We start from the raw sequence: 26,668 nt of genomic DNA, 5'->3' as shown, positions 1-26,668 counted from the left end.
CAATATAAGGAGATTGCTGGAGCAATCGTCCGGTTATAGAGATGGTCAAAGGGTTGACCAGGTTGATGAGAATACAAGTCAAGTAGGTCAAGATTGATAGGAGACTTGACTAGGAGAGTCCTAACTGGATGTTAGGCAATGGAAAAGTCCTAGTGAGGAGCTAAGCAGGAGAAAGTCCTGGTGAGGAGCCAAGCAAGGGGAAAGTCTTAGTGAGGAGCTAGGCAGGACAAAGTCCTGGTGAGGAGCCAGGCAACGGGAAAGTCCTAGTGAGGAGCTAGGCAGGACAAAGTCCTGGTGAGAAGCCAGGTAACGGGAAAGTCCTAGTGAGGAGCTAGCAAGGTTAAGTCCTGATGAGGAGCCAGGCAGTTGGAAAGTCCAAGTGTGATCTTAGCAAAGAAAAAAGCCCTGGTGAGGAGCCAGGCAATTAGAAAGTCCAAGTGTGATCTTGGCAAAGGGTGTAAGTCCAAGCATGTGGCTTTGGCAAGGCAAGTCCTGGTATGACTTGGTAAGGAAGACCCGACAACTAGGATGAGGCTGAAGGAAGCTCCTGAAGGCAAGGCGTGAAGGATGGGGAGATATCCGAGGGACGCAAGGCTAATGGAGGAGGCTAAAAGGCTAATTCGAGGTTGGTCGGGTGTGGCCAAATGCTAGGCATGGAGACCCAACAAGTCATGGTTGACCGGAAGTTGGGTTTGGGACTTTGAACTTGATTTTGAGTCAAGTTCAAGGTGTTCAATCGATCGATCGATCGATTTGGACTGTGTTGCGATTTTGGGAAGGCCCAATCGATCGGTCGATCAATTGGGATGTAAAATCATGAGCACAGAAGCTTTCCCAATTGATCGGGTGATCGATTGGGAGCTGCCAATCGATTTGGCAATCGATTGGGAGTTGCCAATCGATCGGTCGATCGAATGGGCAGGGGAGTTCTCGCACGATCGCGAGAACACAGAAAGATTTTGAATCGATCCACTGATCGATTCAGATGTTCCCAATCGATCGGTCGATCAATTGGGATTCGATCGTTGGGCAGAATACAGGTGATGGATAGTTGCGATGGAGCGGTGCTGACGTGGAAATCGATTGGGGATGGATTGGATCGATTGGGAGCACTGTTTAAAGCCTTGGCGGAGCATTTTCTCTATAGATCTTTGTGATTTCTTCCTGCGGTTTTCTGCGATCTTCACCAGCGATTTCCTCCGAGTTTCTTGCCAGTTCTTGAGGGTTCTTGGAGTGCATCTCCAAGATTCAAGAGGCAACAACAACACACAGCAAGTAAGCAAGAAGAATGTGTTTTCACTTGTGTTTTTGTATTTCTCTTCTTGTGTGAGTTGTATTTGTGTGTTTGGGTTTGTACAAGGCTTCTCCGCCCGGCTGCGACCGAGAAGGAGCATTTTATAGTGGAGGAGTGAGTCGGTGTGTGGATCCTTGGATTAGTCACCTCTTCTTGAGGTGGATACCAAGTAAATTCTACATGTTAGCATTGTATAGTTTGTCTTCGAGTTGTATTCTGCTGCAAACCATCAAGACGGAGCAAATGACGCAAGCGCGCGACGAACCGCTATTCCCCCCCCCCCCCCCCCCCCTAGCGGGCACAAAAGTCCCTACAATTGGTATCTGAGCAAAGTTGCTCTTCTACGGACTAACCACCAAGAGAGCAAGAAGCTAGAGGAAGAAGAAGATGGAGTCCGAAGGACCGCTCGGATGGGATATCCGGATTCCACCTCCATACGACAAAGAGGACTTCAATTTTTGGAGGAATCGATTGTAGACTTGGTTCCAAATGGATTGGAACCAATGGATGGTCTTGGAGGATCCATTTGAAGCTCCAACAGATAAGAAGGGTAAACGCCTCCGACCTCGACATTGGACCGAGGAACAAAAGGAACAAGCGGAGACCAATAAGGAGGTAACAAAAATTTTGTTAAATTTATTACCTTCTAATATCCTTTTGAGTGTAGGTGAATACACAAGTGCATGTGATCTTTGGAAAAAGATGATTTCCCATCATGAGAACCCTACACAACTCCAAGGAGTGGAGGAGCCCAAGGAGAATGGCTCATTGGTCCAAGAAGAGAAGGATCAATCCAATGTTGACACAAGGTCAACATTCGAGGAGAAGAAGGAAGAAGATGAGAGATCCTCTACATCTTCAAGAGAGGAAGAGGTGGAAGCATCCACATCCTCAATAGTTGAAGAAGTGGAAGCACCCACACTCTCAAGAGGAGAAGAAGAAGAAGATGATACAACCTCCACAATGCAAGCTACACCAAATGGAGAATCAAGCATCATCCCTACAAGTAAAGGTATAGGAACTTAAATTTAAAATAATAAAAATCATATCATTTGCTTTGAGTGTAGGGAGCATGGGCACTACAAGAGCAAGTATCCCAAGTTGGCCAAAAAGAAGAGTCAAGTAGTACCCAAGGGCAAGAAGAAGCCCAAGGAGACACTCCCCACAACAAAGAAGAGCAAAGAACACATCGTGTGTTTCTTGTGTAATCAAAATGGACATTATCGAAGTCAATGTCCAAAGGGGAAGAAGTCAGTCAAGGTCAAAGGAGGAAGCACAAGTCTAAGGGAGCTTCCAAGGTAAAAACCAAGGTATCATTTAATGACCCTATTCCTTTGACACATGATAAAATGCATGTTAGAAATAACTCTTATCATTTTAATGCCAATTATCATGAGAATAGGAGGCATGATAGCTTTAAGGGAAAATACATTCCTCCTCATGCTAGAACTACCACACCTAAGGTTAGGAAGGTAGACAACAATTTAGGCAATAACTCTAAGGATTATAGATATATGCCTAGATATAGAAATGCTCATAGGGGTCAAGAAAAATCCAAGTCCATGGATTTAATGACGGAGAACCAAGTCTTGAGGTTAAGACTTGATACCTTAGAAAGAACCCTAGCAAGAATAGAAAACATGCTTATGGGTCAAAATGAGCTTAACCTAGGAAAGTCTAGACAAGAGTCATCCAATGGCTATAGAGGTTTGGGATACAAACCTAAAGTCAAGAAGGATGTGACTTCTTATCATAGGATTTCATATAGCTATGAAACCAAACCTAGGTCTAGTGGTCAAGCTAAAAATACTAGGGAAGTCATCCCTAAGAGTACTTTTGTCAAGACCAAGGTGACTAAGGCTCCAAAAAGGTCAAATAAAGTCACAAAGAATGTTACAAGGGAAGGTATCCCTAGAAGTGACCTAGTGGAAGTGACTAAGGCTTCTAAGAAGCCTAGAAAGGCCCTTAGGAAGGTATCTAGGGAAGTCATCCCTAGTGAGTACCTAGAGCATCCAAGGAGCACCAATAGATATTGGGTTCCTAGGAGCATATTCTCTATACCCTAGATGGGTTTAGAGAGTATCAACTCTAATCGGAAGGGTAGTCAACCCAACCTTAATGAAGTTGGCACTTGGAGAGCATTTTCAAGATTTTATTAACCTTTGAAAATGAGAAGGATTAAGTTTTACTCTTTGAGAAGAGCAAAACATGCCAAAATTTGAGGAATTGAAATTAATTTAAATTGGCACAAATGCAAAAAAGTTAGGCCTTCATCCCAAGCAGGGGGAGTTTGCCCTCTAGGAAAGGGAGAGAATGAAGGAAACCTTCATTTATGTCTTGTCATGAAGAGGTTAAGGCTATGGGAGTTAGCCTTGGTATAAAGAAGAGGTTAAGGTTATGGGGTTTAGCCTTGGTATAAAGAAGAGGTTAAGAGGATTTAGCCTTGTGATAAAGAAGATGTTAAGGCTATGGGATTTAGCCTTTGTGTAAAGAAGTGATTAAGGCTATGGGATTTAGCCTTGTTATAGAGAAGAGGTTAAGGCTACGGGATTTAGCCTAACGTAGAGATATTGTCAAACATCAAAAAGGGGGAGATTGTTGGGGTAATTTTCCTAGGTCAAGGTTGATCAGTTTGACTAAGCTTGAGTTGATGCAAGCTTGAGTCGGGATTTGAGTTTTGATGTTTGACAATATAAGGAGATTGCTGGAGCAATCGTCCGATTATAGAGATGGTCAAAGGGTTGACCAGGTTGATGAGAATACAAGTCAAGTAGGTCAAGGTTGACAGGAGACTTGACTAGGAAAGTCCTAACTGGATGTTAGGCAACGGGAAAGTCCTAGTGAGGAGCTAGGCAGGAGAAAGTCCTGGTGAGGAGCCAGGCAACGGGAAACTTAGTGAGGAGCTAAGCAAGAGAAAGTTCTGGTGAGGAGCCAGGCAACGGGAAAGTCCTAGTGAGGAGCTAGGCAGGAGAAAGTCCTGGTGAGAAGCCAGGTAACGGGAAAGTCCTAGTGAGGAGCTAGGCAAGGTTAAGTCCTGGTGAGGAGTCAGGCAGTTGGAAAGTCCAAGTGTGATCTTGGCAAAGGAGAAAGTCCTAGTGAGGAGCCAGGCAATTGGAAAGTCCAAGTGTGATCTTGGCAAAGGGTGTAAGTCCAAACATGTGGTCTTGGCAAGGCAAGTCCTGTTATGACTTGGCAAGGAAGACCCGACAACTAGGATGAGGCTGAAGGAAGCTCCTGAAGGCAAGGCGTGAAGGATGGGGAGATATCCGAGAGACACAGGGCTAATGGAGGAGGCTAGAAGGCTAGTTCGAGGTTGGTCGGGTGTAACCAAATGCTAGGCATGGAGACCCAACAGGTCATGGTTGACTGAAAGTTGGGTTTGGGGCATTGAACTTAAGTTTGAGTCAAGTTCAAGGTGTTCAATCGATCGGGCAATCGATTGAACAGGGTCCAAATCGATCGGTCGATCGATTTGGACTGTGCTATGATTTTAGGAAGGCCCAATCAATCGGTCGATCGATTGGGATGTAAAATTACAAGCACAGAAGCTTTCCCAATCGATCGGGCGATCGATTGGGAGCTGCCAATTGATCGAGCGATCGATTGGGAGCTTCCAATTGATCGGCCAATCGATTGGGAGCTGCCAATCGATCGGTCGATCGATTGGGCAGGGGAATTCTCGCGCGATCGCGAGAACACAGAAAGCTTCTGAATCAATCCATCGATCAATTGAGATGTTCCCAATCGATCGGTCGATCGATTGGGATTCGACCGTTGGGCAGGATGCAGGTGATGGACGGTTGCGATGGAGCGGTGCTGACGTGGCAATCGATTGGGGATGGATTAGACCGATTGGGAGCACTGTTTAAAGCCTTGGCGGAGCGTTTTCTCAGTAGATCTTTGTGATTTCTTCCTGCGGTTTTCTGCGATCTTCACCAGCAATTTCCTCTGAGTTTCTTGCCAGTTCTTAAGAGTTCTTGGAGTGCATCTCCAAGATTCAAGAGGCAACAACAACACATAGTAAGTAAGCAAGAAGAGTGTGTTTTAACTTGTATTTTTGTATTTCTCTTCTTGTGTGAGTTGTATTTGTGTGTTTGGGTTTATACAAGGCTTCTCCGCCTCCAGCTGCGACCGAGAAGGAGCATTTTATAGTGGAGGAGTGAGTTAGTGTGTGGATCATTGGATTAGTCACCTCTTCTTGAGGTGGATACCAAGTAAATCCTATGTGTTAGTATTGTATAGTTTGTCTTCGAGTTGTATTCCGCTGCAAACCATCAAGACAAAGCAAACGACGCAAGCGCGCGACGAACCGCTATTCCCCCCCGCCCCTCCTCTAGCGGGCACAAAGGTCCCTACAACAAGGAGCAAAGGTGGTCAAGGGGAGAAGCCCTGCTCTGCCACAAGCACTCGTACCTCACGACATAGGTCGTGCCCCATTCGGGAGCTATGTCATAGGCAGTCGTGCCGCTCCCCATGGATCGTGCCCAACTTTGCTTCCCTGCAACAATCCACCCGTGCCCAGCGGTACGGGCCATGCCCCACTCCACCGCCTCACCACGGATGCCCGTGTCCATGTGGCATGGGCTGTTGCCCGCTAGATCCGTGCCTCAACGCCTGACATGAGTGTCCATGCCCAGTGGCACAACCCATGTCGAGCAACCGTTTCTAGCACTTATATAAGGAGATTCACCCAATTGGATTGGGGATCTCGATATGGGGGGTCCATCCCTCTCCTTGGGGAAGGGTTTTCCCCTCTAGGGGAAAACCTAGAGACTTCATCTTCACTGATCTGCCTGATCCGTCCTCCTTTAGAGCAATGAAACATTTCAAAGACACCAGCAATCTTCTCGATAAGTATTTCTTCTTCTATTTCTCATGTTTTGATTGTAAGAATGCTTTATATTGTGTCTTTGATTTGTAAATCTTTCGCAATGGAGTAGACATCCGGATTCTAGGAGTAAGGAGTAGTTATGATGTGAGGTGATGTATGAACTATATATTTGAATATTTTTTTATGCAATGATATGTATATTGACATGTTCTATGTGTGTTGTGCCTTGTATGTGTTTGATGGAATGTGTGTGAGGTCAACACATGTAGATGTAGAGTTTTGTTCACCATATAGAGGAGGTGCTTTGGATTGTATGATCGGGGAACCCTATGATAGAGGTATCCTTAATTTCTACATCATTCCCTTGAAATGGAGGGAAATTCCCTACAAGAAAAACTAATTAGAGTTTTTGAGTTTTCCCCATATTAATGTTAGGAAGTGATTTGTGTAATCTAGCGATTGTATGATCGGAAGGGCCTTTAGTGACAAAGGGTACTCTTTCAACTGGACTTTTTAGGTTACCTCTTCTACTTAATATCATTAATCTACTATTAGGAAATAAATTGGATAACTCTAGCGATTGTATGACCGAGGTACCCTAGGGTATCCCTTTAACCGAACTTTTTAGAGTTACTTCTTTACTTAATGACATTAGAACATGGGTAAATTCTCCAGTGCAATCTTCATGGGGTTGTGTCAAACTTTAGTTAGGATCCCTACAAAAATGTAAGCGTGGAGTTAGATAGATAAACAATGCATTCGCACATTAACTAGCATCATAGTAAAACCAAATTCCTAGAATCTCTCACTCTCAAACTTAACTTCACCTTTGCTCAATTGCGCTCACTCTTTCTGCTCCCTCTTTCCTCCTCTCTTTCTCTTCTCTCAAAAACTTTCTCTTCTCAAGCGCTTGAGAACCAACTTTTGATTGTCTAGATAACTCACCCTGTGAAGTCAACTAATGCTTAATCAACAACCTCTGTGGGATCAATATTTTATTACTTGCCGACAACTGTATACTTGCGATACGACATTAGCTTGGCTATAAAAGAAGTCTCAAGATCAGAGGCTCGATATTAGTTTTTTTAAACAAGAACAAACTCTTCCACTTTGTGCTCTCATTCTCTGCGCTAAGATTTCTTTAAGCAAGCCTCCGCACTGAGAGTAAATTATTGGTGCGGGAAGCATCCAACGATCGAACCTAAGTTTTGATAATGGCAAAGGGTTCAAAGTTAAGGTCATTTATGGTCTAACATGTTTGAATGAGTTTACAAGAAAGTCCTGTTGTACCCCGTGGTTGTTTTGATGTGATCAACCAAGTTTAGGTTAGGTCCTGTTTGTTTTCTAATCCCTGTGTCTAAGTGTGCAGGAACTTAGAAGCACAGGAAGTCGAGCGGAAGATGCAGCTAGCGAGAAGGAAAGCACGGGAAGGGAGCCGACAGGCTCGGTGCGTCCGAAGGACAAGAGAGCTGAGGAAGAATACACTAGTGGGCGAGAAGAACGTGTGCGACGTTCGAGGGACGTAAAGCCGGGATGGAAGCCTGCTCGAGGAGAAGGCCGGAAATTGGGTTCGGGTGAGCCCTATTCCGGTTGGTCGCAATCACCCAAAAGATCGTAGCATCGGAAGCTAAAGCGAAGTGGAAAGGAGCCAGAAAACAGTCCTGAGGTGCCTCACACTGGACTGAGGTGCCTCATACTGGTTGGAGGTGCCTCAAGCAGTTTGAGGCGCCTTCAACACAGCTTGAGGCGCCTCCAAGCTGGTCAACTCGACCGTTTGAGCGCGGATAGAGTTTTATCCGCTTGACTTGGTTAGAAGCGCCTTGGACCTTGTTGGAAGCGCCTTGGACCTTCGAGGTAGGATTTCCATGAGCTATTTAAAGGCCCCTGGAGCTAGGAAATATTCATTCATTCAAGCAATCAACTTTGTAATCAATTCCTAGCAACTAGTGAGCGTTCTAAGTGTAAAAAGGTTTCTCCGCCTACAGTGAAAGAGACTCTGCTAGTAGAGCTGTTCAACCGCCTTGGATTAACAACCGTCTTGGTTATAACCAAGTTAATTTTTGGTTTCTCTTTCTTTTCTGTTATTTCATTATTTTTATAGTTGCTATTATTTTAAGTTGAAAGCCTTGGGGAGGGTATAATCTTATTTTGTAGGTAATTCACCCCCCTCTTGCCAGCCCCGCTGCACCAACAACTAGTATCAGAGCCCGACAGCCTCAGAAGGACTAACCGCCAACTAAAGCACAAAAATCAAGATGATGACCGGAGCGAACATTCATCCCCCGAAATTTGACGGAGACTTCGTTACGTGGAAACGCAAAATGGAGGTATTTTTTAAGACCGAATTCGATATTCTTTTAATAATGAAATATGGGTATACAGCGCCAAAAGACAAAGAAGAATGCAACTGGACGAAGAAGGAGCAAGTCGATTGCGTAGCCAACGGAAAGGCGGAATTTCACCTGCTCAGTGTTCTACCACCCCAAGAGGTAAGTCGGATCGGAAGCTACGACTCCGCCAAAGACCTCTGGGATAAATTCCTGGAGCTCCACAAGGGCACCTCAGAAGCGAAGTTAGCAAGGCGCGACGTCCTCCAGATACAACTAACAAATCTTCGGATGAACAACGGCGAGAAGGTTGCGCAACTCCAAGTGACGATCAAGGAGTTGATAACGCAATTGACAAAACTCGGCTAAACAGTAACAAACTGAGATTCCATCCGATATGCATTAAACGCCTTCCCAAGGACTCCAGAGTGGGCGTCCTTAGTAGATACTTACTACATCTCTAAGGACTTTGAGGTAAATAGTCTAGAAAGTTTATTTTCTACCTTCGAACTTCACGAGTCTTGACTTGCAGAGCCTAAACAAGTAGAAAAGTCGAACGTCAACATTGCTCTACAAGCCGAAAAGGACAATCCCGACTCCGAAGTGTCAATAGATGAAACTGAAGCAGCGCTACTGGTAAGACGTTTCAATTAATTTCTTAAAAATAATAAATTTAAATCCCAGTCGAGAAAGCATCAGCGCAACAAAAGGACAGTCCGGTGCTACAACTACAACAAGGAAGAAAACATCAAGGATGACTACCCCAAGTTGAAGAAAAGGCATAAGGAGAAGCATCAAAGACCGACGTCCTCTACACGCAAGAGTCTGAAGGCCACTTGGGACGATTCTATTGGAACCCCAAGGTTGTTTTGGTGTGATCAACAAGTTAAGTTAGGTCCTATGTGTTTCTAACCTTGTGTCTAAGTGTGCAGGAGCTTAGGAACACAGGAATTCGAGTGGAAGACGCATCTAGCGAGAAGGACGGCAGTCCGAGGGATGAGGTGCTGCGGAAGAGTACACCGGCGGACGAGAAGGAAGCGTGCGGTGGTTCCGAGGGACGAAAGCTGGAGCGGAAGATTGCTCGGGGAGAAAGAGACGCAGCTAGCGAGAAGGACGGCACGCGGTGCATCCGAGGGACGAAGGCTGCAGATGAGTACGCTGGTGGACGAGAAGGAAGCACGCGGCGATTCCGAGGAACGAGAAGCCGGAGGGAAGCTCGCTCGAGAAGACCGGAAGTTGGGTTCGGGTGAGCCCTACCTATTCCGGATGGCAGAGATCACCCAAGTAAGCAGATCCGGAGCGGAAGACCCGAACCGAGGTGGGACTGAAACGGAGCAGAGGTCCTGGACGAAAAAGTCAACCAGAGTTGACTTTCGGGGTCCGGGGCGCCCGAAGCTGACCGGGGCGCCCGGACCCCTCCGGGGTACCCAGAACCCTTCTGGGCGCCTGGACCAGCCTTTTGACCAGGATCGAGTTTTGACTCGATCTAATAGTTGGAGATAAAGTTTATCCCCCCCAGGGCATCCGGAACCCTTCGGGGCGCCCCGACCAAGGCTATAAATATAGCCTTGGTCCAGAAGCTTTTCATCAACTCAGTGCATTCTATTTCCAACACTTGTACGCTACTGTTCTAGATTAGCTTGTTTATTTTACACTTTCACTGCTGTAAGAGGTTTCTCTGCCCGAAGGAGATACTAGTGCTACATTCCTTGGATTAACAACCTCCTTGGTTGTAACCAAGTAAAAACCTTCTGCCTCTTTCTTTCTGCTTTTAATTTACTGCATTAATTATTTTACAAGTGTACTGTTGAGAGTTTGAGAAAGGGTTGTCTTATTTTTGTAGGTTATCCAACCCCCCTTTCTAGCCGGCCCAAAGGTCCTACAAGTGGTACCAGAGCCTAGACGCCTCAGAAGGACTAACCGCTGTCTGAAGCAACAAAATGATGGTCGGAGCTAGCGACTACCCACCTGCATTCGAGGGGGAGTTTTCTGTCTAGAAACAAAAAATGGAGGTATACCTTAACTCAGATTTTGGTATTTCTTTAATAATGAAATTTGGTTATGAAGAATCGAAGAACGCGTACGGAGAAGAAATCGATAAACGTCTCTGGACTCACAAGCAACGTGAGGAGTTTATGGCAAATGTGCGAGCTAAATTTCACATTCTAACTGTAATACCAAAAGAAGATCTCGACAGAATCGGAGAATACAAGAACGCAAAAGAACTTTGAGAAAAGTTCCTGAAGATCTACAAAGAACCAGCTGAAGCTGAATCCGACTCCTTGATTGACACCGAGCCACCGACAGAACAGTCCGAGAATGAGGAAACTGCCGAGATATTCGATCTCCATCCCGAGGACACAGAAAGCTCATCCCAGGTGAGCATTAATGAAGGGGGAGAGGTATTGGAAGAAAGCAACTCAACAGGGGCAGAATCAACAGCTGACAAAGTAAGTCAGGTATGATCTCCACCTTCTGAGCAATTGAATAAATTTATTGAAAAGTTGCCTGAAAATGAAAAGCTGCTTGGAAATTTTTACGATTTAAAAATCGAATCATTGAAAGAGTTTTTTGGTTTACTAATAACTTTGAAAGAATTCTGCAAATTAAAAATATTATCAAAAGAATTCTTCAAACTGCAAAATGTTTCGACGAAAGATTCTTACGAATTACAAAATATTTTGATAAAAGAATTTTGCAAGTTAGAAATTTTGTCGAAAGACTTTTGTAAATTGCAAAACATTTTTTCGAAAGAATTATGCAAATTAGAAATGTTGTCGAAAACTTTCTTCGAATATTTTTTCGAATTACAAATTACTTTCTCGAAAGAGTTTTGTGAATTAAAAACTAAAAATCATTAAATAATAATGAGTTAAAAGAATTTCGAACAATAGCTTGTCGATTAAAGATTCTCGACAAACTAATAATAGAAATTTACATGATACAATTTTCTGCATGTTTAATACTGTCTGCTTTAAATCTGAAAAATTGTGATCTAAAAAATAATGAAAGATTAAAATGGAAATTTAGATATGTGGCAGTAACTTGAGAATGAATTCTGCTTAAATAAATATATATATATATATCAAAAGTTATTTTTTTTGCCTTAAATTTTTTAAATAATTCTTACAAAATTTAGAAATTTCTCAAATTTTGAAAAATTATTTAACTTAGAAATTTTCCTTGATATTTTGAGATTGATTTTTGTGAAAATTATTGAAAAATTTTCAAAGTTCTCAAAACTTTCTAAATGTTCTTAATAACTTAGAAAAATTTTCTTGACTTAGAAATATTTTCTAGAAGTCAACCCTTAGATTTTTCTTGCAACCCCAATTTTTTATGTGATCAAAGGGGGAGAAGAAAGAGTATAAAGTCTAGGGGGAGGTAGAAAGTGAAAATTAAAAAAAAAATCTATCTTGTTGTATATTATTGCGATAAATTATTTTATTCTATGTCTATTTTTTACCCTAGCTTAACTTGGGTTGATCACATCAAAAAGGGGGAGATTGTTGGAACCCCAAGGTTGTTTTGGTGTGATCAACAAGTTAAGTTAGGTCCTGTGTGTTTCTAACCTTGTGTCTAAGTGTGCAGGAGCTTAGGAACATAGGTATTCGAGCGGAAGACGCAGCTAGCGAGAAGGACGGCAGTCCGAGGGACGAGGTGCTACGGAAGAGTACACCGGCGGACGAGAAGGAAGCGTACGGTGGTTCCGAGGGACGAAAGCCGGAGCGGAAGATTGCTCAGGGAGCAAGAGATGTAGCTAGCGAGAAGGATGGAACGCGGTGCGTCCGAGGGACGAAGACTGCGGATGAGTACGCAGGTGGACGAGAAGGAAACACGCGGCGATTCCGAGGGACGAGAAGCCGGAGGGAAGCCCGCTCGAGAAGACCGGAAGTTGGGTTCGGGTGAGCCCTATTCCTGATGGCAGAGATCACCCAATTAAGCGGATCCGGAGCGGAAGACCCGGACCGAGGCGGGACTGAAATGGAGCAGAGGTCCCGGATGAAAAAGTCAACCAGAGTTGACTTTCGGGGTCTGGGGCGCCCGGACCCCTTCCGGGCGCCCGGACCAGCCTCTTGACCATGATCGAGTTTTGACTCGATCTGATCGTTGGGGATAAAGTTTATCCCCCCTAGGCCTTGGTCCAGAAGCTTTTCAACAATCATGAGCATTTCATTTCCAAACACTTGTACGCTTTAGTTGTAGTTAAGCTTCTGTTTCTGCGCTTCAACGTTGTAAGAGGCTTCTCCGCCTGAAGGAGTTTTAGTACTTAATCTTCCTTGGATTAACAACCACATCGGTTATAACCAAGTAAATCTTGTGCCTCGTCTTTTTTAATGTTTTATTTATCTGCTTTGTTTATTTTACAAGTGTTAACTTAAAGAGTTCGAGAAGGGTTGTTCTTTTGGTTTTGCAGGATATCTAACAACCCCCTCCTAGCCGGCCGCAACGGTCCAACAGATTCTTCATCCTCCGAATCAGAAGTTGAAGCCTTCTCAGGATTAGCACTGATGGCCAACCATCTCTTCGAAGATGACTCAAGCTCAGAGATGAGCATAGATGAAGGGGGAGGAACCTCAGAAGAAGAAGAAAGATGCAACGAAGGGGGAGCATCACCGAGTAAGGTTAGTAAGGTACGTGATCTCACTCCTAATCAGTCCTTTGAATTTATCAAATTGCTTACGAAAGATCTAGCAAAATTAGAAAAAAAAAATGCTGAATTAAAATTGAACTTAGCAAAAGCATGCCCACTAGAAATGTATGATAACTTAAATTTAGAAAATGAAAAATTAAAAATTGAAATTTAGAAATTGAAAAATAATGCATGCTTAAATAAATTTCCAAAATAGAAACTAAGGATTTATGGAAACTTAAATTGGTACATTAGAAAACATCATGGACAACTTAGGAAAATTCCTAAAAACTATATACCCCCTAAGTTTTTAAATGACCCAGTAGGAAGGAACCTTTAGTGGATTCCAAAATCTGTTTTAGACTGATTTTTTTTTCTCCTTAAATTAAGGCTTTCAGAAGAAAAATTAAACAGATAATTTCTTTTGAGGCTTTGTCTAAGGAAGTGGTTGTTGCTCCAATAACCAAGAAGGCCTAGTGCCTCGCTACGACCTGGAATCCAAAATATTGAAATGAAATGTTTAATTAACTTCTTATTAAAGCATTAAAATTAAAATTAGATAATGCTTTAAAATTTTTTCCCCATACTTAGGAAAATATTCTTGCTTAGAATTTTTACTAGGAAAATCTTTAGAATTATTTTTGCCTAAGTTAAAAAGTCTTCTAAAGTTAAATTTTTTTTTTGGCGGGGTTTAACTTTAAAAAAAAAATTTGCAAAAACTTAAGGAAAATCTTAGAAATTGTTTTTCAAAAGACTTAGAATTTTTTCAATAGCCTTAGAACTTTTTAGAGAATCTTTATTTTGAAATATTTGGTACCCCGTTTTTGCTGTGATCAAAGGGGGAGAAATAGGTACAAGTTAAAGTTTATGGGGAATTAAAACAAATTACTATGCTTTTCAACAATTGTTAGTTTTGTAATTTCTTTAAATTACTACTTGTCTATTTTTACCCTAACTTAAACTTGGGTTGATGCACATCAAAAAGGGGGAGATTGTTGGACCCCGTGGTTGTTTTGATGTGATCAACCAAGTTAAGGTTAGGTCCTGTTTGTTTTCTGATCCCTGTGTCTAAGTGTGCAGGAACTTAGGGCACAGGAAGTCGAGCGGAAGACGCAGCTAGCGAGAAGGACGGCACGGAAAGGGAGCCGACGGGCTCGGTGCGTCCGAAGGACGAGAGAGCTGCGGAAGAGTACACTAGTGGGCGAGAAGAACGTGCGCGACGTTCGAGGGACGTAAAGCCGGGATGGAAGTCTGCTCGAGGAGAAGGTCGGGAATTGGGTTCAGGTGAGCCCTATTCCAGTTGGTCGCAATCACCCAAAAGATCGGAGCATCGGAAGCTAAAGAGAAGTGGAATGGAGCCGGAAAATAGTCCTGAGGCGCCTCACACTAGACTGAGGCGCCTCATACTGAGGCGCCTTCAACACAGCTTGAGGCGCCTCCAAGCTGGTCAACTCGATCGTTTGAGCGCGGATAGAGTTTTATCCGCTTGACTTGGTTAGAAGCACCTTGGACCTTGTTGGAGGCGCCTTCGACCTTCGAAATAAGATTTCCAGGAGATATTTAAAGGCCCCTGGAGCTAGGAAATATTCATTCATTCAAGCAATCAACTTTGTAATCAATTCCTAGCAACAAGTGAGCGTTCTAAGTGTAAAAAGGCTTCTCCGCCTACAGTGAAGGAGACTCTGCTAGTGGAGTTGTTCAACCGCCATGGATTAACAACCGTCTTGGTTGTAACCAAGTCAATTGTTGGTCTCCCTTTCTTTTCTGTTATTTCATTATTTTTATAGTTGCTATTATTTTAAGTTGAAAGCCTTGGGGAGGGTATAATCTTATTTTGCAGGCAATTCACCCCCCTCTTGCCGGCCCCGCTGCACCAACAAGTCCTAAGCGTACTTAGGTAAAAATCCTAGCTGCGGTTAGGCAGGTAGAAAATACTAGGGGGTGGTAACCCTAGGTCCTAGTGGGTGGTAACCCTAAGCGGAAAGTCTTGGCGGGTCGAGGGCTTCGGGCAAAAAGTCCTAGGGGTGGTAACCCTAGGTGGAAAGTCCTGGTGTCACGAACCAAGTGGAAGACTAGATGGGTCGTGGAGGGGACGTCCAGCAGAAAGTTTTGGAGGCTCGGCACTGAGCAAAAGTCCAGTCGATCTGGGGGATCGGTCTGGCAACAGGTAAACTCTCCTAAGTGGAGTAGGTGAGGGCGCGCTCCCCGGTGAGGGAGCAGTAGGTATCGGTTCGACCTAGGGTTTCCGAATGAAAATACGAAATCAGAACCAAACAATCCAAAGACTGTCAAATATGTTATTTATCATGTCTATATTGTGCTAACTTTGTTTTACAGGATATGGTTAGTTTCTTGGACTAACGTATTTTACAAAAAGCGAATTGGATGTGTTTGTCTCAGATGAACAGTACCCGAGACGCCCTCTATGGAGCTTGGAGGCACCTCGGGTGACCTGGAGAAGCAACCTCGCAGCAAGGCGCGAGGGCACCCTCATGGAGCTTAAGGGCGCCCTGGACACTGGCGCGAGGGTGCCCTCCATGCGGTTGGAGGCGCCCTCAAGCGGATCAGTCGTGAAGGAGTCAAGGCTTATCGAAGCTACATTTTTGGCGGGGCTGAAGGTGCCCTCCATAGTATTGGAGGCGCCTTCCACGGGCTTTATTAGAAGGTCTCGAGCAGCAGCTAAAGAACAACAAGAACTCGCAAACATTTTTCCGCGTGCTGCTCAAAGGACAATCCGATAAAGTTGTAACAAGACACCGACGACCAGAAGCTTCAAAATTCTTTATTCTTAATTGTCGGTTTAAGTTTTTTGTACTGCTTTTATATTGTACTTCCAAGTGTAATTTTTCGGACTTATAGTTGTTGGGTTTTTCGGGCCGCGAAAACCGCTTTTCACGTCGCGGAAACCCCGAATCACCCAAAGCCGTTGATCCGTGCAAGGAAAACCGAATGAAAATTACGAGTATGAGTTTTAAATATCTAGATCTACTCCTAGATCTATGTGTTAAAAAGTATACCTTGAAGCGAGCCCTTTCGCGTTCCCGCTCGTCCAAGGAATTACCGGATCTCTAGACCGTCAAGCGTCGGTCCTCTAGAAGTATCCACATGGACACGTAGGTGGAGAAAACTTCACACAAAGGTGTGCTAGCACCTTGGTAAGATTCGGCCAAGCAAAGAGGAGAGGGAGAGGGAGAGCTTCAAGAGGAAGAACGAAGAATAATGCACACACTTGAATAAATCAATGAAAATCAATTCACCCCATTCAAAATGTGGCCGGCCACTATCTTCATGTGTAACTCCCCATTAAATGCAATTAATGTGAAGTTATTAAGAAAATGGCTTTGTAACTTCCATGAGGTGGCACCCATGATGATGTGGAGTAACATCATTGGTCCACTTCAATGCTAACTCACCAATGAGGTGGCATAAAGTCAAGTCAAACTTGACTTTTAATCTTCCTCTCAAGTCAAGTCAAACTTGACCAAATCTCTTCCATGGTTGATCGAATCCAACCATCAAGCCAACTTAATATAATGAATCTAATTCATTTAATTAAATTGATTCAATGAGTCAAAATCTAAATTAGACTCATTGAACACATGAATCAACTTGAGTCGAACTCAAGTTAGCCCAATTAGGATTACTCTTAATCCAATTTGATTCATCAAATGAATCTAATCCTCTTGGTTCATCATATAAACCTAATCTTCATCTAATTGTCCTAAGTGTGTGACCCTATAGGTTCTTGTAACGTTGGCAATGCCCTAAACCCATTTAGGAGCATAAGTAATGAGCGGTATCTAGCAACACATCATTACTACCCAAGTTACAAGAATGTCGAGATCCGACATCACCTTGTAACTACTAATTGTGACTCTTCACAATATATGACAAGTGTCCTTCTATCCTAGACATCTAGATTGATCAATGTGAGGCATAGACCGTGTCATCCTCTGACCAATCTAAATCTTGAACTCCAAGTAGACTCACTAAATCAAATGAGCTCAATATCCCATATTGACTCATTTGGGCATGGTCATGCACTTCGTGGTCTCACTCTATCAAGAATACCGATGTCTCTCCCGTCATATAGGAGGGATAGATCCCATCTACATCACTCACATCCCTCTGCATAATTTGTTATATACCCAGTAATCGCCTTTATAGTCCACCCAGTTATGGGTGACGTTTGACGAAACCAAAGTACATAACTCCTTATGTAGGGATCTATGATGACTTCAGGTCTAAGGACTAGTAGTCATACTAATAGCCATATGAGAAAGTATATGACACTCATATAATGATCCATGATACTTTCTCATGGCGGGTCATTCAGTATACATTCTCTAATGTATACCCATGTGTCAACTTGATATCTCTATATCCATGACTTGTGAGATCAAGTCATCGAGTTGACCTACATGCTAGTCTTATTGCATTAACATTGTCCCTGAATGTTAATACTCGACTAGGAATGATTAAGAGTAGTGTTCCCTATATCATCTCACTATCAGTTCAACTAACCGATTGATATAGGTGAGAACCATCTACTCAAGGACATTATTATACTTAGTTTATTTGGCACCAATACAAGTAAGTATAATAACCAAAATCCAAATGCCTTTATTAATATACAAGAATATGATACAATGAGTCCATACAATCATCAAATGATTGGCTCTAGGGCTCTAACTAACAATCTCCCACTAGCACTAATGCCAATCAGTATAGGCTCTAAGGCCTAATGACCTAGTGTGACCATCATGTTTTCTCTGTGCCAAAGCCTTGGTCAAGGGATCTGCGATGTTAGCCTCTGTAGGTACTCTGCAAATCTTCACATCTCCTCTATCGATGATCTCTCGAATGAGATGGAAGCGCCGTAGTATGTGTTTGGTCCGCTGGTGTGAGCGAGGTTCCTTAGCCTGGGCAATTGCTCCATTGTTGTCACAATAGAGCTCAATAGGATCTGCTATGCTAGGAACCACCCCAAGCTCAGTAATTAACTTGCGGATCCAAACTGCCTCCTTTGCTGCTTCTGATGTAGCAATATAATCGGCCTCTGTTGTAGAATCAGCTACTGTATCCTGCTTCGAACTCTTCCAGCTGACAGCACCACCATTAATGCAAAATACGAACCCCGACTGCGATCTATAGTCATCCTGGTCGGTCTGGAAGCTAGCATCACTATAACCCTTTACAGCTAGCTCATCATTGCCTTCATATATCAAGAAATATTCTTTAGTCCTTCTTAAGTACTTAAGAATATTCTTGACCGCTATCCAGTGACTTTCACCTGGATCTGACTGGTATCTACTTGTCATGCTCAAAGCATACGAGACATCAGGTCGAGTACATAGCATGGCGTACATGATCGATCCTATGGCTAAGGCATAAGGGATCTGATCTATGCGGTCTCTCTCCTCTCTAGAAGAGGGACCTTGAGTCTTCGAAAGACTCACGCCATGTGACATCGGCAGAAATCCCTTCTTGGAGTTCTGCATGGCAAACCGTAGGAGTACCTTGTCAATGTATGTACTCTGACTTAGGCCAAGCAATCTCTTAGATCTATCTCTATAGATCTGTATCCCTAGAATGCGGGATGCCTCACCTAAGTCCTTCATTGAGAAGCAACTCCCTAGCCAGGTCTTGACAGACTGAAGCATAGGGATGTCCTTCCCAATGAGTAGTATGTCATCCACATACAATATGAGGAAGACAACTATATCCCCTACAACCATCTTGTAGACACAAGATTCATCTTCATTCTTGATGAAACCAAACTGTTTGATTGCATCATCGAATCGAAGATTCCAGCTCCGAGAAGCTTGCTTTAGTCCATAAATGGACCTATGCAGCTTGCATACTCTACTAGTATGCTGTGGATCTACAAAACCCTCAGGTTGTATCATGTACACATCCTCGAGTAGGTTTCCATTCAGAAATGCGGTTTTAACATCCATCTGCCATATCTCATAGTCATGGTAGGCTGCAATAGCAAGCATGATCCAAATGGACTTAAACATCGCTACTGGAGAAAAGGTTTCATCATAGTCAATACCATGAATCTGCTTGAAACCTTTAGCTACCAAGCGACCCTTATAAATAAGTCCATCCATGTCAGTCTTTCTCTTAAAGACCCACTTACACCCAATGGGTTTTACCCCTTCAGGTGGATCAACCAAAGTCCATACTTGGTTGGTGTACATGGATTCCATTTCGGATCTCATGGCTTCTAGCCATTTCTCGGAATCTGGTCTCATCACAGCTTCCTGATAGGTGGTAGGCTCATCCTCTATGAGCACAATGTCATCATGGTCAGACAAGAGAAATGAGTATCTCTCAGGCTGACGACGTACCCTATCAGACCTGCGAAGAGGTATGTCTACTTGAACTGGTTGTTGTTCCTCAACTCCTTGTGGAACAACATCATCCACAACACTTTGTGGTTCCAGTTCAATTTCCATCGAGGCATCAGTGCTATTGTTCGCATCTTGAACTTCTTCAAGATCGAACGTGCTCCCACTAGTCTTTCTAGAAACAAAGTCCCTTTCTAGAAAGACCCCAGTCTTTGCCACAACTACCTTGTGCTGACTGGGAATGTAGACCTTAGTTTCCTTGGGATATCCGATGAAATAGCACTTGTCGGATTTGGGTCCTAATTTGTCTGAGACTTGACGTCGTACGTAAGCCTCACAGCCCCAAATCCTCATGAAAGACACCTGGGCATCTCTCCCAGTCCATATCCTATATGGTGTCTTTATCACGGCCTTGGATGGAACTCGGTTGAGAATGAAAGTTGCCGTGTCTAGAGCATAGCCCCAAAGGTATGTCGGAAGATCTGTGTGACTCATCATAGATCGTACCATATCTAATAGGGTACGATTCCTCCTTTCGGATACACCATTCCACTGTGGTGTTCCAGGAGGAGTGAGTTGGGATAGAATCCCACACTCAGCTAAATAGTCACGAAACTCATGGCTTAAGTATTCACCACCTCGATCTGATCGAAGTATTTTAATACTCTTGCCAAGCTGGTTCTGTACTTCATTCTTGAATTCTTTGAACTTTTCAAAGGATTCGGACTTATGTGTCATCAAGTACACATAACCATATCTACTGAAGTCATCAGTAAATGTGATGAAGTATCTATAACCTCCTCTAGCAGCGACATTGAAAGGGTCACATACATCACTATGTATGAGTCCTAACAAATCAGTCGCTCTCTCGCTGTGCCCACTAAAGGGAGTCTTGGTCATCTTGCCTCGTAGGCATGACTCGCATATCTCATATGATTCAAAATCAAATGAGTCCAGCAAATCATCCTTATGGAGCTGGGATAAGCGTTTGTCATTTATATGACCTAAGCGACAGTGCCAGAGATAAGTTTGGTTCAGGTCATTTGACTTGAACTTCTTGGTATTTATGTTATAAATAGGGCTCTCAAGATCTAGAATGTAGAGTTCGTTTATCAGAGGTGCACTACAATAGAACATATTGTTTAAATAGACAGAACAACATTTGTTCTTTATTATAAATAAGAATTCTTTCTTGTCCAAACAAGAAACTGATATAATGTTCTTAGTCAATGCAGGCACATAACAACAATTGTCTAACTCTAGTATAAGCCCAGAGGGCAGAGATAGAAAATAAGTCCCTACAGCAACAGCAGCAACCCGTGCTCCATTGCCTACTCGTAGGTCTATCTCGCCCTTTGTCAATGCTCTGTTATTTCTCAGTGCTTGTACATTAGTACAAATGTGCGAAGCACATCCGGTATCTAATACCCACGACGAAGAAATAGAGAGGTTGACTTCTATAATATTTATACCTGAAGTAGAAATCTTATTTCTCTTCTTGTTAAGATCTTCCAGGTATCCTTTGAAGTTCCTCTTCCAGTGCCCTGCTTGTCCTTGATATAGTTGACGAAGATGTTCAACCATATCGTAAGCACACATCAACTCATGTTGCTTCTGAAGCTCAGAGTTCATGGTTGCGAGCATTAGACAGGACACATCTAATGCGTCATCTTGATGCTTCTTGTAAGCATCCCGGTCAGCTCGCGTGGCAGTGGCAGGAGGAGCCTCCGGAATGGACTGCTCCAGAACGTACAGTTTACGTTCCTGAGTGAGAACTATTCTCAGGTTCCTGTACCAGTCCAGGAAATTTGCTCCGTTGAGCTTGTCCTTCTTAAGGACAGAACGCAGGGAGAAAGAGTTCGTATTCGACGTGATGGTTATCTACAACAGAAAATTTACAGAAATAAATATCATATTCTTTTAAAATCATTTAATTAGGCCTTTAATTAAATGATGCTCCCACTGAATTCTATAATTCATGTGGGACAAGATCCACATCATACTAACCCTTGAGTTAGCTTTGGCTAATACGCCCAAGGCTTAGTATGATCGGTAGGTAACGATTACCAATTACATCTCTATGCAACTCTTGTTTATAAAATCAATATCCGCATTTATATTAAAACTTGAGTTAGCTTTGGCTAATATGCCCGAGAGTTAATATAGATGTGATTTTGACCTATCTTTTCCAACCGTTGGAAGAATGCCTATAGTTGACTCGATCTAACCGAGCAACTAGGAATACTCAATCTAATTGAGTTTGTATTCACCCATGCGTTGATAGGCGGGACCAAGATTGTCCCTCCGTACCCTAACAAGATAATATGTATTTCTCTGCTTTGGCAGATTCAACAATACATGTGATCGAGGTAGTGATAGGTATCACGGCACGGTTAGGCATTTAGAGTTGCTTCGATCGAGATCTAATCTAATCGAAAAGGATGCATCTTGTGCACGACTTAGATCTAATCTAATCGCAAGGGTGCATCATGTACACGACTTAGATCTAATCTAATCGTAAGGCACTAATTAATTAATTACTTATTAAACATGCATCATATACATAAGCAATTAACTAATTAATCTATTTGTGATTTAGTCATGGCCCTACTACGATCTTCTCAAGCCAATGAGAAGATCGAATGGTCAACCTAGGGTCAACAGCTTCTCCAAGCTCCTCCCTTTGACCACCTTGTGTTGCTCGTGCCCGCCTCGGAACTCCGTCTCGTGTGGACCCTCCACCGCTCCAATTTGTACATTACAATTTGAAACTCGAGTTACATTCGAGTCTAAATCTAATTTACAACCAGAATATATGAGAAAGGCACGGCGTGCAGGTCGCGAAAAATAAAAACATACAACACGCGCAAACACATAACGGCACGCATGCCGTATTATGAATTACAACGCAATCCAATCATATTGGGTTTTTGGGTCATGATTATCACAAAATTAATATATAATTCAAAATTATATATTTTCATAATTTTCTATAATTTAAAAATTAATTTTTTTACAATTTTTACGAGTAAAATTTCCCGGCGGTCCCGTTTAGCGGTTTCGGGCGCAATCGCGGAACGGATCCCCTTGCGGGGCCAGGGGCAGCGCCCCTACCCGCGATCTAACCATCGCGAGGGTTCCTTTGCGATCCAATAGCGCCTTAGCCCGCTGTCCCAAAACAATTTGGGATGAAACCTCATCGTTTTGGAAAAAATCTTCCCGGTAGTCGAAGCCTACAAGCATCTAAACACTTGTGCTTCGATTACTCGAGAAAAATACTCATAAAAACCCAAAAATCATAATTTTATAGAAAATTACAGAAACTTTAGTTTTCATAAAACCAAAAAATTAAACTCGTACAAGCCTTGCACGTGGCTCTGATACCACTGTTGGGTTTTTCGGGCCGCGAAAACCGCTTTTCGCGTTGCAGAAACCCCGAACCACCCAAAGTCGTTGATCCGTGCAAGGAAAACCGAACGAAAATTACGAGTACGAGTTTTAAATATCTAGATCTACTCCTAGATCTATGTGTTAAGAATTATACCTTGAAGAGTGCCCTTTCGCGTTCACGCTCGTCCAAGGAATTGCCGGATCTCTAGACCGTCAAGCGTCGGTCCTCTAGAAGTATCCACATGGACACGTAGGTGGAGAAAACCTCACACAAAGGTGTGCTAGCACCTTGGTAAGATTCGGCCAAGCAAGGAGGAGAGGGAGAGGGAGAGCTTCAAGAGGAAGAACGAAGAATAATGCACACACTTGAATAAATCAATGAAAATCAATTCACCCCATTCAAAATGTGGTCGGCCACTATCTTCATGTGTAACTCCTCATTAAATGCAATTAATGTGAAGTTATTAAGAAAATGGCTTTGTAACTTCCATGAGGTGGCACCCATGATGATGTGGAGTAACATCATTGGTCCACTTCAATGCCAACTCACCAATGAGGTGGCATAAAGTCAAGTCAAACTTGACTCTTAATCTTCCTCTCAAGTCAAGTCAAACTTGACCAAATCTCTTCCATGGTTGATCGAATCCAACCATTTGATTCAAGCCAACTTAATATAATGAATCTAATTCATTTAATTAAATTGATTCAATGAGTCAAAATCTAAATTAGACTCATTGAACACATGAATCAACTTGAGTCGAACTCAAGTTAGCCCAATTAGGATTACTCTTAATCCAATTTGATTCATCAAATGAATCTAATCCTCTTGGTTCATCATATGAACCTAATCTCCATCTAATTATCCTAAGTGTGTGACCCTATAGGTTCTTGTAACGTTGGCAATGCCCTAAACCCATTTAGGAGCATAAGTAATGAGCGGTATCTAGCAACACATCATTACTACCCAAGTTACAAGAATGTCGAGATCCGACATCACCTTGTGACTACTAATTGTGACTCTTCACAATATATGACAAGTGTCCTTCTATCCTAGACATCTAGATTGATCAATGTGAGGCATAGACCGTGTCATCCTCTGACCAATCTAAATCTTGAACTCCAAGTAGACTCACTAAATCAAATGAGCTCAATAGCCCATATTGACTCATTTGGGCATGATCATGCACTTCGTGGTCTCACTCTATCAAGAATACCGATGTCTCTCCCGTCATATAGGAGGGATAGATCCCATCTACATCACTCACATCCCTCTGCATAATTTGTTATATACCCAGTAATCGCCTTTATAGTCCACCCAGTTACGGGTGACGTTTGACGAAACCAAAGTACATAACTCCTTATGTAGGGATCTATGGTGACTTCAGGTCTAAGGACTAGTAGTCATACTAATAGCCACATGAGAAAGTATATGACACTCATATAACGATCCATGATACTTTCTCATGGCGGGTCATTCAGTATACATTCTCTAATGTATACCCATGTGTCAACTTGATATCTCTATATCCATGACTTGTGAGATCAAGTCATCGAGTTGACCTACATGCTAGTCTTATTGCATTAACATTGTCCCTGAATGTTAATACTCGACTAGGAATGATTAAGAGTAGTGTTCCCTATATCATCTCACTATCGGTTCAACTAACCGATTGATATAGGTGAGAACAATCTACTCAAGGACATTATTATACTTAGTTTATTTGGCACCAATACAAGTAAGTATAATAACCAAAATTCAAATGCCTTTATTAATATACAAGAATATGATGCAATGAGTCCATACAATCATCAAATGATTGGCTCTAGGGCTCTAACTAACAATAGTGATTGTCCACCGAAAGCGATCAACGATCGCGGGCCTTAGAGTAGAAGTCACCACAGGCTCTGAACCAAGTAAAAGAAACTTGTTAGCGATTGCGTTGGTTTATTTTCTTTATTTCGCTGCATAATTCTAAGTTTTTCGAAATGAACTAAATAGCCACGAGCGCTATTCACCCCCCCCCCTCTAGCGCTTTTGATCTAACAATTGGTATCAGAGCGGGGTCACTTTGAATTGGTGAAACTATCATTCAAGAAATTTTTCGTGGTAATTTTTAGTTTTTCGAGGTCGATCAGAATCAGTAAAATTACCGCCTTCCGATCTATTTTTATCGCAATAGACTTTTTCTCGAAGTTGGTACAACACCACTCGAGTTCGCATTTTTATTTTCTTAAATCTTGCACTACTAAATCCAAGACCAAGTCTTGCAACCAAATTCCTTGTCTTTTTATGTGTGTGGTTTTCTCTAAGATGGCCCATCAAGAAGGCTATAGCAGAGCCCGACCTCCGCTCTTCACCGGTGAAGATTTCAGCTACTGGAAGGGCTAAATGGAGTCTTACCTTCAAACCTAGTTCGAGATGTGGATGATCATCAAAACTGGCATCACACTCCCACTCGACGGCACGGGAAAACCAGTTTCATGCGAGAACTGGGACGCAAGCATAATAAAGAAGGTCGAAGTCAACGTCAAAGCAACGTGCACTCTTTAATGCGAACTGACAAAGGAAGAGTTAAACTGAGTCAGCCCCTTCTCAAGTGCGAAAGAGTTGTGGGAAAATCTAATCGAGTTGCAAGAGGGCACTTCTAATTCAAAGGTAAGCAAACGTGATTTGCTTTTAAATAAATTGTATAACATGAAAATACAGGAAGGTGAGTCAACGAGCCAACTTCATGCTCGTATACAAGACCTCCTCAACGGCCTCCATGCCATAGGATAGAAGGTGGAGAACCGTGACATAATCAGGTATATGTTAAACGCTTTTCCAAGGAATACCTTGTGGGCATCCATGGTAGATGCTTACAAGGTATCCAAGGATCTTTCTTTAATAAAGTTAGACAAACTTTTTTCTGAATTTGAATTGCATGAATAGACTAATGCACGCTTAGCCGAGAAGGGTATTGCCTTAATTACAGGTACAAGCAGAACCCATGAAGCAAAAAATAAAGCGTAAAATCGAACTGGACTCAAAAGATGACGACGACGAGATAGCAACCAAACTCGTCCACCTAGTACGCAAGCTCTACAGAAAGAAGAAGGGATTCACAAAGAAGGATATTAAGAAGGTGATTCAGTCCAAGACGCTGCAGGCTAGTCTGAGAGTCAAGTACGAAGTAACCTGCTATGGCTGCAACCAAAAAGGACACGTAAAAGCCAACTGTCCAAACCAAAAGGAAGCAAAGAAACAGAAGAAAAAGAAAGCGCTACAAGCAACTTGGGACGAATCCTCGACAGAAGATTCCAACGAAGAACTCGAGCAAATGAGCTTTCTTGCACTGACAGCCCGGGAACAAGTCGATGAATCAGAAATCGAGAGCGAAACAGAAGCTGAGTTCGAACAAAGCCATGGATCCGTATCCATTTCCGAAGGGCCTAAAATCGTTGTAAGTACTTGTCAAATAGATAAACTTTACAATTTAATTAATTATTTAATGCGTAAGTTAGCTAAATCAAATGTCTGGGTCAAATCACTTCAAAAGGAGGTAACAGCCCTTAAAGAAGTGACTAACCCTAGCTCCTTGATTGATCCCATTCAAACTAGAACCTTAACTCAAGTCCAAAAGCTTGAAGAAGAGAATTCTAGCTTGAAAAATCAAGTCAAGGAACTAAAGGACACGTTGGAACGGTTTACTCTGGGTTCTAAGAATCTTGATCTGATTCTTGGAAGACAGCGAGTCATTTACAACTGGTCCGGACTTGGATTTAAGACTAAACGTAAATATAAGTCTTATTTATCAATTATAAATTGAACTAATAGTAAATTAGTCCAAGCATAGG

The sequence above is a fragment of the Zingiber officinale genome, chromosome 2A, assembly GCF_018446385.1.
Source record: "Zingiber officinale cultivar Zhangliang chromosome 2A, Zo_v1.1, whole genome shotgun sequence".
NCBI lineage: Eukaryota > Viridiplantae > Streptophyta > Magnoliopsida > Zingiberales > Zingiberaceae > Zingiber > Zingiber officinale.
Note: the sequence above shows the minus strand (reverse complement) of the source record.